The sequence below is a fragment of the Crocuta crocuta genome, unplaced genomic scaffold (assembly GCF_008692635.1).
Source record: "Crocuta crocuta isolate KB4526 unplaced genomic scaffold, BGI_CrCroc_1.0 scaffold93, whole genome shotgun sequence".
NCBI lineage: Eukaryota > Metazoa > Chordata > Mammalia > Carnivora > Hyaenidae > Crocuta > Crocuta crocuta.
The window spans coordinates 8,556,329-8,573,763 of NW_027529641.1; the positions used below are offsets into that span (position 1 = coordinate 8,556,329).

A 17,435-nucleotide genomic window follows, 5' to 3' on the forward strand; every position below is an offset into this window, starting at 1 on the left:
GTGAACGCAGATGGCCCCTGAAATCTGAAGGACAAGAAACAGCTCTTGGTTCTGACAGAGGGAGGAGGAAATAACCATTGTGAAATACACCCAGAACCTTCTCCATAACAAAGGTCTGCTGTCCAGGGGGAAAGACTTAGTCAGAATCTTGTCTCAAAGCCACCAGGGAAGGATGGGAAGGGTATTTTGCTCACTTCAGCCACTCTAGCCTCTCTCTCTCTCACCTAAGGAGGGTAGAAGAGCTTTGTGAGAACCTCTAGTAAAAGTCACAGCCTGGGAGCACAGGCTCACCTAAAGATGGAGATCTCATCATAAGATTACAGAATACTTCCCCTCCCCCACACCTTCCACCACACCACAGGGCTCCAGTATGATACCAGTGGGTTACAGCTAAAGGAGCTACTGATTTCTCTGACCAGGAGTGCCAAGCAAAGGCCACAACTGAGGTAGGACAGACAAAACCAAGGCAGGCATGATATATAGACCAACCCCTAATGAGATTTACACAAACCCTTACATTAAAGGCTTATTACCTAAGTTCTTATTTTCCATTATAATATGCCTGGCTTGCAACAAAATATAAGGCATGTCAAAGACTAAATAAGTAAATAAATACATAAATAAATAAAATTTTAAACCCACATTTATAAGTAGTAAAGCAAGCAGTATAACCAGATTCATATGATGGTTTTTGGAATTATCACACTGGGAAATTAAAATAACTATAACTAATGTGTTAAGGGTCTTGATGGGAAAAAATAGAAGAACAGGCTGGTAATGTAAACAGAAGAACAGAAAGTCTGAGAATCAAAAAGAAATGCTAGAAATGTTTTTAAAAGAACCTGTAATAGGTTGAATGAAGAATACCTTTGAAAATAAAGGATACCCTTCAGTAGATTCGAGGTGGCTAAGGTACAAATCAGTGAGCTTAAAGACAGGTCAATAAAGATTTCCCCAACTGAAATGCAAACAGAAAAAGAATGGGGATAAGGTGGGCCGAACAAATATCCAAGAATGGTGAGACATTATCAAGAGATGTAACATACGTGTAATTAGAACATCAAAAGGAAACAAAATAATGGAGAAGGAAAAATATTTGCAGTAACAATAGCCAAAACTTTTCCAAAATTACTAACAGTAAACCACAGATCCCAAACAGGATAAATATTTTAGAAAAAGAAAAAGAACAAAACAAAAAATACCTACTCAAACTGCGAAAGAGAAAATCATGAAAGCCAGAAGGAGGTGGGGAAACATTTTATCTAGAGAGGAACAAAGAAAAGAGTTAACAGCAGACTTCTCCTCAGAAACCACGTAAGCAAGAAAAGAGTAAAGGAAAATCTTTAAAGTTTTAAAAGAAAAAACCACCAATGTAGAAGTCTATGTCCAAACACAGTTATCTTTCAAAAGTGGAGGAGAAATAAATCTTATCTTAGACAAACAAAAACCAAGAGAATTTGTCACCAGAAATGTTCAAAAACCCTTCCTCATGCAGAAGGAAAAGTATATGGTGGAAACTTGAATCTACATAAAGAAAGGAAGAATATCTGAGAAGAAATAAATGAAGGTAAAATAAAATCTCTTATTTTTGTTACTGTTATTCAATCAAAAGAGTAATTTTTTATTTAAAGTAATAATAGTACAATATGCTGTATAATTATAGCTTATGGGTAAGTAATGAATGACAGCAACGTCACGAGGAATGGGAAGAAAGAATTACTAATACTCTGTTTTTACTCTGTTACTTGCATTAATATGAAAAAAGTATTCTTAGTATTATTTGAAGGTAGACTTTGGTTATTTTATAATGTATACTGTAAACCCTGAGATCAACACTAAAAATTTTTTAAAAGAAGTATAAATGATAACATAAGAGAACATAATGGAATCATATAAAATGGTCCATGAAAACCAAAAAGGCAAGAAATAAAGAACCTGTTGCAAAAATAAAAGACAGCTATTAAAAAGTTCGATATTAATCTAAATACTTCAACAATAACTTTAAATGTGAATGGTCTAAAAATATACCAACTAAAAAACAGAGGTTGTCAGAGTAACCTCTGACAGACCCAACCATATGGTGTCTATAAGAAACCCATTTTTTTTCTTTTCAATTTTATTTAAATTCCAGTTAGTTAACATACAGTGCAATATTGGTTTCAGGAGAATTCAGCAATTTATCCCTTACATACAACACCCAGTGTTCATCACCAGTGTTCTCCTTAATACCCATCTCCCCATCACATCCCCCACCCACCTCCCTCCATCAACCCTCAGTTTGTTCTCTACGTTCTCTATCTTTTAGAGTCTCTTATGGTTTCTTTCCCTCTGTCTCTTTTTCTGTTTTTCTACCTCCCATATGTTCATCTGTTTTGTTTCTTAAACTGCACATGAGTGAAATTATATGGTATTTGTCTTTTAATGACTGAGTTATGTCACTTAGCATAATTCACTCTAGCTCCATCCACATCATTGCAAATGGAAAACTTTCATTCTTTTTGATGGCTGAGTAATAATTCTATTATGTGTATATATGTGTGTGTGTATATATCATATATATCATACACATACATATATGTATATATGCATGCGTGTGTGTATATGTCACATACACAAATGTATACACACACACGTTATATATGTATATCTTCTTTATCCATTCATCAGTAAATGGACATTTGGATTCTTTCCACAGTTTGGCTACAAGATCCATTTTAAATATAAAGACTCTGGGGTGCCTGGGTAGTTCAGTCATCTAACTTTGGTTCAGATCATGAACTCACTGTTCATGAGTTTGAGCCCCACATCGGCTCTCTGCTGTCAGCACAGAGCCTGCTTCGGATCCTTTGTCTCCCTCTCTCTGCCTCTCCCCTGTTCATGATCTCTCTCTCTCTCTTCCCAAAATAAATAAACATTTTAAAAAGGAACAAAAAAATAAATATAAAGACTCTGATAGGATACAATGAATGGAGAAAGATAAACCATGCTAACTCCAATCAAAAGAAAATTAGAGTACCAATATTAATTTCAGACACAGCAGACTTTAGAATAAGGAAAATCATCATGGATAAAGAGGGGGCATTACATAATGATATGTAATTCTATTTAATTATTCAAGAAGATATTACAATCATAAACAGCTATGTACCAAACAGCAGAGTATTAAAATATGGGAGGCAAAAACTGATAGAATTGAAAAGAGAGACAAATTCACTATTATAATTGGAGGCTTCACCATCCCCTGTCAGTAACTGATATAACAAGCAGACAGAAAATCAACAAAGATAGTTCACTTAACAGCCCTATCAATCAACTGCTTCTAAATGACATTTATAGAATATTCTATCCAACAACAGCAAAATATACATTCTTCTCAAGCTTGCATAGAACATTTACCTAAGTGTCTTAGCCCACTGGACTGCTGTAACTAAATACCACAGACTGGATGGCTTATACACAACAAATATTTATTTCTCATAGTTCCAGGGACTAGAAGTCCAAGATCAGGATGCCAGCACTGTCAGGTGTGGGTCCCCTTCTGGGTCTCAGACTTCTCACCATATCCTTGTAAGGCAGAAGGGGAAGGGGATAGGGAGCTCCATGAGGCCTTTCATAAGGGTAGTAATCCCATCACAAGAGCTCTGCCTAATCACCTAATCACCTCCCAAAGATCCCATCTTCTAATACCATCACTTTGTGTGTGGGGGCGGCAGGGGGGTTATGACGTCAACATAAGAACTTGTAGGGGTCAGGAAGATACCAATATTATGATCATAGCACCAAAAAAGACCACACTTGGGGCCATAAAACCCACCGTTACAAGTTTTTTGTTTTTTTTTTTAAATAAAGGGGCGGCTGGGTCGCTCAGTCGGTTAAGCATCTGACTTCAGCTTGGGTCATGATCTCACAGTTCGTGGTTTTGAGCCCCACGGTGGGCTCTGCATTGACAGCTCAAAGCTGAGAGTCTGGAGCCTGCTTTGGAGTCTGTTTCTCCCTCTTTCACTCTGCCCTGCCCACCCCACTTATGCGTTTACTCGCTCGCTCGCTCGCTCCCTCCCTCTCTCAAAAATAAATAAACTTTTTAAAAAGATTTTTTAAAAAAATAAATAAAAAAAATAGATATCATACAAAGTCTTTTCTTAGACTAGAAAGGAATTAAACCAAAAAACAATTAACAGGAAGATAGGTGAAATTTCCAAATACCTGACAATTTAACAACACAATTTTAAATAACACATGGGTCAATGGGGATATATTGACAAATTTAAAAAATTTTTTAACTAAATGAAAATGGAAACACCAACTGTCGAAATTTGCAGAAGTTAGCAAAAGCAGTGTTTGAGAAAAAGTTAAAGCACTAAATGTATACATTAGAAAAGAAGAAAGATCTAAAATCAATAACCTAAGCTTCTACCTCAGGAAACAAGATGAAGAACAATTTTTTTAATGTTTATTTATTTTGAGAAAGAGAGAGAGAGCATGTGTGTGCATGTGCGGGGAAAGGGCAGAGAGAGAAAGGGAGAAAGAGAATCCCTAGCAGGCTCCACGCTTAGTGCAGAGCCCAACATAGAGCTCAATCTCATGACCACAAGATCATGACCTGAAATCAAGAGCTGGATGCTTTACCAACTCAGTCACCCAGGCGCCCCAAGATGAAGAACAATTTTAAGCCTAAATCAAGCAAAAGAAATATAGCAAAAGAACAAACATCAGTGAAATTAGAAATAGGATAATGATAAGAAAAAATCAACACACCAAAAATCTGTTTTTTTGACCAAGCTAACCAAGAAAAAGGAGAGAAGACACAAATCACTAACACCAGAAATGAAAAAAATATTGTACCCACAAACATTGAAAGCATAATAGTGGAATACAACAAAGAACTATGCCCCCAAATTTGATAATTTAGATTAAATGGACCAATTTTTTAAAAGATATTCACTACCAGACTCATACAAGGAGAAAGACAAACTAAACAGCTATCTGAGTTAAAGAAATTGAATCAATAATTAATAATCTTCCCCCCAAAATCACCAGGCCCAGGGGACTTCTCTTAAGAATTTTACCAAATGGTTAAGGAAGATAGGATACCAATTCTCTACACTCTACTTCAGGAATTTGAAAAGGAAGGAACCCTTGCTGACTTATTTTATAAAGCCAGTATGACCCTAATATCAAAAACAGATATGGGGCGCCTGGGTGGCTCAGTCGGTTAAGCTGCCGACTTTGGCTCAGGTCATGATCTCACGGTTTGTGGGTTCTAGCCCTGTGTCGGGCTCTGTGCTGATAGCTAGCTCAGAGCCTGGAGCCTGCTTCACATTCTGTATCTCCCTCTCAATCTGATCCTCCTCTGCTCACCCTGCCTCTCTCTCTCTCTCTCAGAAATAAAAAAAAAAATTTTTTTTAAAAAACAGATAATTACAAGAAAACTAGAGACCAGTATCTCTCATGAATATACACTTAAAAATCCTCAACAAAATATCAGCAAATAGAATCCAATGATATCTGAGAAGAATTATACATCACAACCAAGTGAGATGTATTCTAGGGATGCAATCTTGGTTCAATATGAGAAAATAAATTGATATAAGCCAACACACATAGACAAAAGAAGAAAAATATACAAACACATTAATTAATGCAGAAAAAGCATTTGACAAACTCCAACACCAATTCCTGATTTAAGAAAAAAAAAAAAAAAACATTTACCAAATTAGTCACTAAGGAGAGCATCCTTAGCTTGACAAGGGGAAACACAAATCAAAACCACCAAAAGATACCACTTCACACCCAGATGGGCCATAAAGGATAAGGAAAACAGGAACCCTCACATCCTGCTGGTGAGAATGTAAACTAATATAGCAACAGTGGAAAACAGATTGGTAGTTCCTCAAAAAATTACCATATGATCCAGCAATTCCACTCCTAGGTATATACACAAAAGAACTGAAAACATGTATTCAAATACCTGTATGCACACGTTCATAATAGCATTATTCACAATAGCCAAAAAGTTGAAACAACCCAAATGTCCATCAATGGATGAATGCATAAACAAGACGTGGTATATAAATATACAATGGAACAGTACTCAATCGTAAAAAGGAATGAAGTTCTGATACCTGCCACAACTTGGATGAACGGGATAAACATTATGTCAAATCAAAGCCCATTTGGGCTGCTGTAACAAAATACCACAGGCTGTGTGGCTTATAAATAATATTTATTTCTCACAGTTCTAGAGGCTATGACACAAAAGATCACATACTATATTATTTCTAATTGTATAGAAAACATCCATTATAGGTAAATCCACAGAGACTAAAAGCCAAATGATGGTGTCGGGGGGTGGGGGACAGGGAATGGGGAGAGAATGCTTAATAAGCCTAAGCATTTCCTTCTGAAATGATGAAAATGTCTCAGAACGAGATAGAAGTGATAGATGCATGATAGTAGGAGGCATTAAATGTTACTAACCTACACATGTTAAGATGCTTATTGTTTAATTTCTGTTATGTGAATTTTACCTCAGTTTTTTAAAAATGTAGATAACATCATATTTAATGGTGAGAAACTAGAGACTTTCCTCCTAAGATTGAGACCACGGCAGAGAAAGACGGAAAAAAACAAGATCCAAATGCTGCAGGCCACTCAGGATGCTGACAGAACATCATGTGTTGGATTTGTCAACACTGGGTGTTAGTGACCTGGATGAGAATTCTCAGTGGAATGAGAGGGTGGGAAGCCAACCAGAGTAAGCTGAAGAATAACCCTTTCTGGTTTTTAGGAAAGGGGGTTAGAAACCTTTCTTCATCTTCTCTTGAAACTGTTCAAAAACAAAAGGAGAATCAGAAAGAGAAATAAACACTATACCTGCTAATCAGAAACTGATTTTTTTCAGATCTATGGGGATGTTTGTTACATTCTCTTGATTTAGTCTATCCTGACTAATACACGTTTTATAAGGATTTAACCCAAAATTATGAAATAACTATACTGGTTAAATACAGCATCCCTACCAAATGAAAACTGTGAGTTAAAATCATCTTCACCACAATAGAGAAGCTCAGAAATAACAGTGTATGCGAAATCTTTACAAATGTGGAGCTAAATCACAGAAGATACAGCTAACAGCTGGAAGTGGTAGTCTATGGGGAGCAGGATAGGGCAGGGGTTGCATCGGGATCATAGAGGCAGTAGCCAAGAGTCTGCTACGTTTTCATAAACCTTATAGAATTCCTGACTTCTTAAAACATGTATACGTATAGAATATTGATAAAATAAAAATAATATTCGAAAAAAAGAACCCAGGGCTGTCAAGGGGGCTGAGGGCAGGTGGTGCATGTCAGGTCGCAGCCTGAAAGGACCTGGCCAAGAATGCTGTGTAAGCATGCCTGTGCACAGGGCTGGGTCTTAGCTGCCTCAGTTTCCCCAAACACACAGGGCAGGGCCCAGCAGAGTGATGAAGGTGTGGCTGAGGCTTTGGAACTGCAGCCATGATTTTAAATCCCAGCTCTGTAAATGTCCATCAATTGATAAATGGATCGAGAAGATGTGGTTTATCTATACAATGGAATACTACATGGCAATGAGAAAGAATGAAATCTGGTCATTTGTAGCAACGTGGATGGAACTCGAGGATGTTATGCTAAGTGAAATAAGTCAGGCAGAGAAGGACCAATACCATACGTTTTCACTTGTAAGTGAAACAGGAGAAACTTAACAGAGGACGATGGGGGAGGGGAAGGGAAAAAATAGTTGGGGAGAGGGAGGGAGGCAAACCATGAGAGACTCTTGAATACTGAGAACAAACTGAGGGCTGATGTGGGTGGGGGAGAGGGGAAGGGGGTTGATGGGCATGGAGGAGGGCACTTGTTGGGATGACCACTGGGTATTATATGGAAACCAACTTGACAAATAAACTATTTAAGGAAAATAAAATAAAATAATAAAATAAAATTAATAAAAAACAAACATTAAAAAAATAAAAATAAATCCCGGCTCTGCCACTTTCCAGCTCTGTGCACGTGAGCAAGAACCTCACTTTTCTCCCGGGCCTTCAGCAAGCATTCAGGGAGTCACTGTGTGTGGCTCCCCAGCACAGCACCTGGCCCACCCAGGTGCAGCACAAATAGTGCCTTTACTGCTTGTAACTTCTCAACACTTACTTGAAGGAGCTGCTGTGCTGCTGGGTTGAGAGGTAGGTGGGAGACATAATGGGGTGGGTCAGGATGTTTCCTGAAAGATGGGCTAAAGTGGGGTTGGCACTGAGCAGCTCACTGGGGTCTGGATTAGGGATCAGATGGTGAAGAAGTGAAGCACAGGAAGGCTTTGGGGAGGGCAGTGTGGAAGCCAATGAAGGTGCTGTATAAGAACAGGGAACCAGAAGGCCAGGCAGACTGGCCGCTGAGGGATGGAACATGGGCTGGGAAACGTGGCCTGCTGTATGCTGCACTCAGGTACCCCGCTAGAAAAAGGTCTCATGTGAGATGTAACACACAGCTATTGATAATGCCCCCCCACCATTTGCAGGACAGGCTGGGCTGTTCCACTGACCAGATGCCACAGGCAGCTGAAAGATGGGCCCTGTCCTAGGAGGGGACTTGCTATGGCTCCAAAGGCAATGTTCAAGTCCTAACCCTCAGTACCTGTGCATGTGACCCTATTTGCAAACAAGGTCTCTGCAGATGGTCACATGAAGATGAGGTCATTGGAGTGGACCCTAATCCAATATGACTGGTGTCCTTTTAAAAAGGGGAAATTTAGGGGGGGGGGGCGGTGCCTTAGTGGCTCTGTCGGTTAAGCATCCAACTTTGGCTCAGTCATGATCTTGCGGTTTGTGAGTTCAAGCTCTACATGGGGCTCTGTGGTGATAGCTCAGAGCCTGAAGCCTGCTACGGATTCTGTGTCTCCCTCTCTCTGTGCCCCTCCCCCACTCACTCTCTGTCTCTCTCTTTCTCTCTCTCAAAAATAAATAAAGCTTAAAAAATTTTGTAAGGGGAAATTTGGGGACACCTGGGAGGCTCAGCAGAAGGAGCCATCCCTGCCAGACCTTGATTCAGGACCCCCAGCCTCCAGAACCAAGAGAGAATAAGCTTCTGTTGTTTCAGCCACCCAGCCCATGGTACTTTGCCACAGTAGCCCTAGGAAGCTAATACAGGCCTGGCAGCTCTCACTGCCAGCAGGTGACACCCTCAGACACAGCCCTGCATAATGCCTCAGTCACAGCCTGAGTGCCCAGCACCATCCACTTGGGGAGACTTTCCACAAACCCCAGGCTGCCCAGCCCCCACCTGGTCACCCTGGGGAGGCCCCTGCCCTAATGGCAGCATCTCAGGTGCACCAACTCGGTCAATGAGTAGCCTGGAGCTGGGCTGGGTTGTGCAGGGAGACCCTGCCCACATCCTGCTGGCTCTGACTGCTGCACTCCCAGGGAGAGCCACTCACCTGGATGCCCCTGACCCAGTGCAACCTAACAGGAAGGGGGTTCCCTAGGGAGGCAACACAGTGCCACGCAGAACACCAGGGCAGCAGAAAGCACCCTGAAAGGGTGAATCTGATAGGGGAGGTGGGCGGGATCATAGGAAACAGTCTACTGTGTGGCCATCGGTCCTCTAAGGAGACACGTTGGACTCCTTCTTGCCTTTCTCTGCAAAATAAATTTGTAAAAACAGAAAGCAATGAAAAATTTTAGTGTAGCTGCATTTAAGCTTTTCTTAGAGAGAGGTGGGAGGCCACAGGGCGCATCGCTGTTCTACCAGCTCCCATTTAGCAAGGGGGCTGAGGTATATACGCGAATGGCAGGTGGGGCCCAGCATCGTGGTAACTATCACAGGTCCTACTCACTCGCAGTCGCCAGGCCCAAGAGGGCTCTCAGCCATCCGCAGGATGGTCCTGGCCTCGGAGGTTGGTTTGCCCATGCAGGATTCAGCAAAGCTTAAGTCTTCCAGAGACTGAAAGAAGAGAGCACAAACAAGGCATCAATGGGCTGCAAGCAAGCTGCTTATGTACGAACACAAAGGAGCTCTCCTATCTGAGCATTAAAAAAAAAAAAAAAAAAAAAAAAAAAAAAAGAGGCTAACAGCTCCCTGCACCAAAATGTCAAAAGCAGCTCAGAACTCCGGGATCAGAACTCCAAGGTTCTGCAGAACAGCCAAACGTTTTGAAAATCAAAGAGCTGCAAGTAGATCATGAGTCTCTCCAAGTTTTCAAGTGAGCCCTCCTGCTCATTCCCAAAGGTCAGCACACACAGACAGCTAACGGTTTGAGGCCACTGGCAGCTGGGCCTCAGTCAAAAAGAGTAGGGAATGCAATTCTCTAACCTTTTTTAGAAGAAGACACGGAAAACCCTAAGGCATTAATATTTCAGGTTTCACTTGCTCTAACAGGAAATGAAGCACATTCTTCAAAGTTCTGTTCCCAATTTGTTTTCCAAAGAAGCAAAATGCTACCCGAGATATAGAGCTTGATGTCGTCTGCGTATGTGACATACATGGCAGGGAGTTCTACAAAATACACTGAACAAAGCCTTTTCTAAGAGTGACCATATATGCACATGTGGGTGCACCTTGCAAGCCACCCCCTATGCAAGTGACATCATTTCCTCCCTGACACACGGGGGCGCCAGCGCCCAGCCCACAGCCTGCAGACCAGGGCCACCCTGGCCTGGGCCACTGCCTGGATCTGTACAAGGAGCTAGACTACAGAGGCACCTGGGTTCACATCCTAACTCTGCCTCTTACAGCCTGAAAGGACTAAGGAACCTACCCATGCCTCAGATTCCCTACTTCAGAGGAGGATGGGAGCACTAAGATATTGGGGTTCAGACCTCATCTCCAGCACCGGGACCTTGGTCCCTTATCATGTCAAATGAAGGCACTGACCCCCATGACTTACAAGGCTTCTTAAGATCTTTTGTTTAATTTTTTTAATTTTCTTTTTTAGTTTATCCATTGGGGGGGGGGGGGGCAGAGAGAGAGGGAGAGAGAATCCTAAGCAGGCTCAGTACTGTCAGCACAGAGCCAGATGCAGGGCTCAAACTCATGAGCTGTGAGATATGACCTAAGCTGAAATCAAGAGTCAGACACTCAACCAACTCAGGTGCCCCCGGTTCCTTGAGCTTTAATGTCGATGGCTGCTGCCATGTGCCCTGTCCAAAGAACAGGCCACCCAACTGAAGGCCTCCTAAGTCCAAATATGACCCCACTCCCCACCATGGGCGCACTCCAATACTGATGGACGAGGGCATCACTGTCCGTGCAGGTAACACCCAGGCCAAACCACACCTGTACCTGCCCCACCCACAGCCAGGAACACTACTGGGGCACATGGAGGAATGATACTAAATGACATGGTCATTGACTCCGGACCACAGCATGCAAGGCAGCTAGCTCCCAAGCCTCAGCCTTGCCCATTGCTTCATCAGGCCCCAAGACCCCAAGCCATTGGTGCTTCACCCCTTTCCCGCCAGTGTCGAGTCATTCCCTTTTTTGTTCCTCCAGAATCTTATGGACAAACTCCTGTTCATTCTTCAAAACCCAACTAGGAAAGGCATCCCTGAACTTCAGTAGCAAGCACACTCTTCTCAGTCTGTACTGTTTTCTGCAGTTTTCATTCCCAACTGTATCCCCTGCTCCCTCGAGGAGCCTACCTGGCCTCATGAAGGCAACATTCCAGACTGCAGATGCCACAGCAGCCAGCAAACCAAGGACATGGGCCTCAAGCATAGCCTTAAAGAAAGGGGAGAGCCCATGCAAGAAGCTACAAGGACTGGGAAAGGGCTCTGAACGGGAGCACTGCATTGAGGTCACAGCAGAAGGGAAGCGGTGAAACATGCCACTGAAACCATACTGTGTGCTGAACGCCAAGCTCCGAGGCTACCAGAAGTTTCTGACCGTGGAGGGGGGCTATCATGTCAGTTTGGTGAAGGATGGCCTGGGAAGGGAGGGCTCATCCCAGAGTCCCCAAAAGAAATGCAGAGGTCCCTGTAGGGGTCAGACTTGCAGAGTCCCTTGGAGAGAAGCCCCCCCAAGGTGTATGCTGATGAAGCCATTCAGAAGAGGCTGCACAGAAAAACTCTTCCCCCGACTCCCCATGCTCTCCATTACCCCAGGCCCTGCATTCTGTATGGAAAGCCTCCTGCCAGTCCCCAAAGCTGCATAATTACCACACTGCACAAAACTGCCTTTCACCAACCTGTTAACTGCCATGAGCCACAGGCTGCCACGTGTAGCATGTCCCTGAGGCTAAAAATACAGCCAGCTTCTCAGCGACACTCCTCCTGCAGAGGCCATTGACAGGGGCGGAGGTGAGGCTGCCTGGGAACCAGAAAGTCTTCCTTAGTTGCTCATCTACCCTCCATTCAAAAGCCATCTGTGGGGCCAACCTACTATGTGCCCAGCTCGGGTCCTCAGCTCTCTGCCTTCTGCAGTACCTGGCAGATAACACTCCCTGGCAGGAAGCAGGTGACACTGTGCCCCTCCCCACTCCCCCCTGCCCTACCCTCAGCTGCTCACAAGGCTCACCCAGAAAAAAGATTCACAAGGAGATGGTAAACACGCCAGAAACTCATAAATCCCCACAGTCATGAATCAACTGGGAATAAAGCCTAGAAGCTGCCCTTCAGGACTCCTCAACCCCAAAAAGAATATGGGAAGACATAGGCATGGCGGCGGAGGGCATGCCAGGCCAATGCTTGTGCTCCATGCCTGACAACTAGCCAGCTTGGTCCGCCTCACAACGAGTGGTGACTCGTGGCATGAAGTGACCCTACTGTGAACAGTCAAGCTAGGGCTGGGCTGACACAGGAACGCTGCTGGAGGATTGCCTGTCCTGTTGGGAGGAACATGGTGCTGGCAATGTCACACAGCTCCACCAGGTCCACACTGACACTGAGCCCCCAGACAGCTGAAAATGACCAAGCTCAGGAAGGCAGAGCTCACAGGGGCAGGCCTGTCCCCAGAATCAGGGGCAGCCCTAACCTTTGAAGCCTGCTAGAGTCACTTCTTGCCTCTGGCCCTCTGTGTGTGGTGGCTGGACTGCCCAGTCCTGCCCCGCCCCCTGCTCACACTCCCACAGACCACTGTGCACAAAGCGCATTGTCTTCTCTCAGTCAGAAGAAGGTCCCACCACATCCCCTCCCCCAGGCTCAAAAGCCCAAGTAAGCCTGGCAAGGCCTTTCTCCACCTGGTCCCTAAAGAATCGAAGACAGAAAACACTCAGACGGCCAAGAGGTACATGAAAATGCTCAACATCGCTGGTCATCAGAGAAATGTAACTCAAACCAGAACGAGATATCATCTGACACCTGTGAGAATGGCTAGAATCAAAAAGACAAGAAATAACAAGTGTTGATGACAATGTGGAGAAAAAGAACCCTTGTGCACTGCTGGTGGGAAGTAAGTTGGTGCAGCCACTGTGAAAAGCAGTGTGAAAGCTTCTCAAAAAATTAAAATAAAACACTTATTTGATCCAGAAATTCCGCCTGTGGGTATTTATCTGATGAAAATGAAAGACTAACTCCAAAAGATATATGCACTCTCATGTTCATTGCAACATTATTTACAATAACCAAGATATGGAAACAACCTAAGTGCCCATTGTCAGATGAATGAAGAAAATGTAGTAAAAAAAAAAAAAAAGTGTATATATACAAACGGTACAATACTATTGAGCCATTAAAAAGTGGCAAATGGCTGGCTCAGTCAATTAAGCGTCTAACTCTTGATCTTGGCTCAGGTCATGATCTCACAGTTGTGACACTGAGTATCGTGTTGGGCTCTACACTGCGCATGGAGCATGCTTAAGATTCTCTCCCTCCCCCATCTCCCTCCCCCTATCTCTCGGGCCCTCGCCCCCCTCTCTCTCAAAAAAAGAAAAAGAAAAGAAAATATTAAAAATGGGAAATCCTGCCATTTGCAACAACATTGTTAAGGATGGACCTTAACAGCATTATGCTAAGTGAAATAAGTCAGAGAAAGACAAACACCATATGATCTCACTTATAGGTGGAATCTAAAAAAAAACAAAAACAGACAAACAAAAACTCTGAATTCATAGATATACAGAACAGATTGGCAGAGAACAGAATGCCAGAGGTGGGGGATGGGGGCTGGTGAAACATGTGAAGTGGATCAAAAGGTACAAACCTCCAGCTATAAAATAAGTCCTGGGGATATGACAGAGACTATGATGACTGTAGTCAATAATATTGTATTATATATTTGAAAATTGCTTAGAGAGTAAATCTTAAAAGCTCTCATCACAAGAAAAATAATTTTGTAATCATGTGTGGTGACGGCTATTAACTAGACGTAATGTGCTGAACATTTCACAATATATACAAACATCAAATCATTGCTCTATATACCTGAAACTAATATAATGTTATATGTTAATTATACCTCAGCTTCAAAAAACAAAATCAGAGAAGGCAAAAAGATAAAGCCTAGGTCTAAGAAGACAGAAATGACAATGTACAGAACAGGGGCAGGGGCCCAGATGTGCAAGCCAGAAGGTTCTGCCGCGGCTCTGTCCTGCATAGACACAGCCCAGCCTCCAGGTGGCAAACAGCAGTTGGGGCAGTCATATCCTCCTCACAGCCCTCAAGCAAATGGCACATGGCCCTGGCAGGTATCCTGACACAGCCCAGTCAGTGTCCAAGAGGCCATTCATACTTCCTTTACCTTCAAGAGAATCAGGGGCTGCTTTAAATGTCTGTTTAGGAAGCCAAACATGGGTCCCCTGATGGACAGAATATGGAGAACTTGCTCTCATCATATCCCAAAGCCTTTTCATCTCAGGTGATGGCTACTTCCTTCAAGTTGCTTAAGCTGAAGCCTCAGAGCCATCCTGGGCCCTTCACCTTCCTTCGCTCTCACACTAATCAGGGAATCATGCGGGTTCTACCTCTGAAGTCAGCACAAACTCGCAGCACTTTTCCCCCATGACCACTGCTGCCTGGGCTGCACCTCCATGCCCTATAAGGCTGCATGGTGCCTAACACCTCCTTGCTTCTATGCTGGCACCTTCAAATCTAGCCCCGGTGCACCAGCCCAAATGATCATCCCCAATGGTAGTCCTCACCACAATCTGGCATGCATCCCTTCCACCACCCCTCATGGCCTCTCCGCTATACCTGTGCCCTCGCTCACTCGGCACCAGCCACCTGTCTGTCCTCCTTGCCCTTCCCTCAAAGATACTAGACAGATGGTACCCCAGGGCCTTTAGATGGGCTATTCCCCATGGCTCCCTCAATGTTGCTGCTCATACCTTACTCTCCCTAATCACCCTACTTAAAACCATAATACCATCCACCCAGCCTTTCTTGGCCTTCTCCCCTGCTTTATGTTTCTCGATAGCTATTGCCACCCCCTAATATCTGATACATGTCTTTTATTTATCTTGGTTATTGTCTGCCTTCCTCCCTGGAAAGCCAGCTCTATGAGAGCAGAGATTTTTTTCAATCAACGATAAAAACATATGGAATGAATGAATGAATGAGCCCATCCTCCATCTAGGAGGAAATCAGAACATGTGTATGCCACAGCCAGTGCCAAGTGGCCCAGGGAGCTGATGGGGATACAGTGCTGCTGTCCACTTCACACAGTGACAATGATGAGACTCTAGCACCGCCACACTGCCCAAAAGGAAGAAGAGGATCTTTGGGTCCAAATAAGCCCCACAAGAATGCCACCAAGAGACTAGAGCTGGCAGCACCAGGTCCAGCCTTTCCTTCTGCAGCTGAGGAGCCGAGGCTCAGAGGCCAACACAGACCCTCCATGCCACACCCCAAGCTTTGCTGTAGTCTGCAGCCCTGACTACTTCTCAGCAGCACTCCTGTAGTAGTGAGCACAGGGCCCAGACCCAAGGCTGGCCACAAGACCCCCAGAGGCAGCTGCACAGTAGTGAGGAGCCCTTCTGGAGCCAGACTGCCTGGGCCTGATTCTCAAGAATCCCAGCAAACGACTTAATTCCCCTGGCTTCTCCTGTCCCATCTAGAATATGGGGGACCTCAGACATCTCAGAAAGAACATTAACATGCACCAAACTGCCCAGAGCAGGACCAGCCAGGGATGAGTAAGCACTGTGACACTTCTAAAGCAACACCTTGAACACGAGGCTGCCCTGGGACATGGGGAAATGAGAAACGAGAAAAGCACCCTGAAAAGATGGAGAGGAATTAGAATTTTAAGCAAAATAATGAAAGGAAATAGAATTCAGCAGTCCACCCATCTAATGGCTCCCTCCTCGATACCCTCCCAGAATTCTCCTTACTGATCTAACATGAGCATGCTCCACCAGGTCTTCTGAAGAACACTGCAGACAGGAAACACCAAGGTTCACCATAATTTTCCTGAAAAAAAGAATGCTCTTCCTATGAGGGTGTGTAGTGGGGGCTCTGGAATAGTTGTCCTGGCTCAAGTCCACGGCTGGATGACAAGGGCCTACTCCCTGTTGCCAGGCTCCCTGACACAACCCACGACACATAAACTCAGCCAGAGACGGGCACGTCCATGTCCTGCTTTCCCAAGAGGGGCAAGCTGGGCAGAGAAGTAAGCACCACTCTTTGCCCTCATGCTTCAATCCTTGGCAGGGCCCTGGTCTCCCAGAGCACAGATATGGAAATAGGACTTGAGTCCACCCCAGCCGACAGCTGGCAGGCAGAGGGTGCTCCTTAGCTTTGGGGGACCATGCTGGGCACTGGCTTGAGGGAAAATGTAAGATGGCCACTTCAGCAAGACTAGACATGGGGGCATAGGCTGTGCTCTCAGGTGGAGTCCATGCCCGGGACAAAGGTAGAAAGGAGGCCCACTCCCCTTCACAAAATCTCAGACCCACAGGCACACCCCACCTCAATGGCCCCACCCCTTTCACATGGTCCCAGGAGTCAAGGTGTGTTCTAAAAACATCTGTCCTCGGGAAGGTACTCTGCTCTGGTGCGCGTGACAACAGCCATATAAGGGGCTTATGCAGACTCCAAAGGCAGCAGGGTCACTGAGTTAAGTGTGTGGGATTAAAAAAAAAAAAATCAGGATCAACTGCAAAAGACCCAAAATGGTTGACTTTTTTTTAATGTTTATTTATTTTGAGAGAGAGACAGAGACAGAGCATGATCAGGGAAGGGGCAGAGAGAAAGCAGAATCCAAAGCAGGCTCCAGGCTCTGAGCTGTCAGCACAGAGCCTGACAGGGGTTCGAACTCACGAACCATGAGATCATGACCTGAGCTGAAGTCAGATGCTTAACCGACTGAGCCACCCAGGTGCCCCTAAAATAGTGACTTTGGAAAGCAATGACCCCAAGGCTCCTGTGTATCTCATAGAGTGGTGCTGGGGGTGAGAGGGACACCAAGACCCAGGCCCCAGCAGAGAGAGCAGAGGGGCACACAGTGGTTTAGGACAGAAGGATCAGCACAAACCCAACCCACTGGCCCAGA

The 17,435-nt window shown here is 44.3% G+C and overlaps 1 protein-coding gene across 4 annotated transcripts in view; it reads right to left on the reverse strand.

Annotated features, from left to right (window-relative positions):
* The window catches only part of APBA2 (amyloid beta precursor protein binding family A member 2), a 210,523-nt gene extending 200,574 nt beyond the window's left edge, over positions 1-9,949 (reverse strand). For all 4 annotated transcript variants that reach the window (XR_013334723.1, XR_013334722.1, XM_077762406.1 and 1 more), the window contains exon 1: positions 9,847-9,949. The gene's annotated coding sequence lies outside the window, so the exon portion shown is untranslated. The remainder of the gene's footprint in view (positions 1-9,846) is intronic.
* Positions 9,950-17,435: the final 7,486 nt, after the last annotated feature.